This window comes from Bombus impatiens, unplaced genomic scaffold (assembly GCF_000188095.3).
Source record: "Bombus impatiens unplaced genomic scaffold, BIMP_2.2 scf_0624, whole genome shotgun sequence".
Lineage (NCBI taxonomy): Eukaryota > Metazoa > Arthropoda > Insecta > Hymenoptera > Apidae > Bombus > Bombus impatiens.
In genome coordinates, this window is record NT_177043.1 from 49,631 (window position 1) to 50,912 (window position 1,282).

Consider the following 1,282-nt stretch of genomic DNA (forward strand, 5'->3'; position numbering starts at 1 on the left):
CCACTAGTCGTGGGTAGGTGGGCCCTACTGCGTCGTCATCTTACGACCACGGCCGTTTGGGGATGGACCGCCAGGCCCTCGGACGTGTTTCTACGTCTGGCGGGGTGGTGGTAAACAGTAGGATGGAGGCAGCAGAGCAGGATAGAGATCCTCCAAGGGGAAATACTGCGGACAGGTCAGAGAGTGTGTTTTTCGCTCCGGCTATAGTAGCTGATGCCATGTCATCGATGGCAGGAGGATTGCGGGCGCGCACGAAGTCTGAAGACGAAGAGTCGGTTGCTTCGTTCGCGTCGCGCTCATCGCTGGCTTCGACGGCGTCCAGGGGAAAGAAGAGGAGGATTATGATTACAACCTCGGACGTGTCCGAAGAATTATCAATACAAATAAGGACGAGCTCGGCCGCCGAGGTCAGCGCCGGGCTAACTAGGCACTTCTCAGAAATCATGCGGGTTGCGACGACATCGTCGAACCTCAAAAGGAAGTACATAAAAGCTCTCAAGGACGCGGCGAGTTACATCACCGCCGCGTGGAAGAACGAATCGCCGAGGAGGAGGGGACCAGCGCGCGGCAGCGAGACCGGAGCCACGCGCGCCTAGATGCCCTAGAGAGGATATTTGAAGAGATCGGACCCTCCATAATAAGTACCAACGGGGAGCGATTTTGGGGCCGACGACACCCAAACATTGTCGCTCTCCGAGGGAGCAAGAGGGTTGTGTATGGAGGGTGGTAGAATCCAAGAAGCAGAGGGAGAAGAAGAAGCAGGGGGAGATAGCCGCCACTGGAGGAGAGACGGCGAGGAAAGGGGCGACTGTGACTTCACCGGTGAAGGGAGGCCAGCAGCAACCCCAAGCTAGGACGACAGACACACCGAAATCGAGCACCGCCGCAACAAACAAGGGATCGTCGCAGGCATTGAAGATAGACAGTCTCCCTCGCGCACAGCGAACATCCGCGGTGACTCTAACTCTGAGCGAGGGAGCAAAGATGTCGTATGCTGATGTATTAACAACGGCCAGGTATAACATCCCTCTTACCGAGATCGGTGTAGGGTCCGTGGATATGAAGAAGGCCATGACGGGCGCCATCATAATAAGAGTCCCTAAGACAAGGACAAGGAGAAGGCGTCACTGCTCACGACGCGATGCTAGATGCTCGCCAAGATGCTAGACGCCATGGTAAGAATCCAACGAGGATGGCGGAGCTACGAGTTATCGGGATAGATGTCTCGGTCAAGAAGGACGAGCGACGACAAGCACTGGCCTTGGCAGCAGGATGTGGCGGG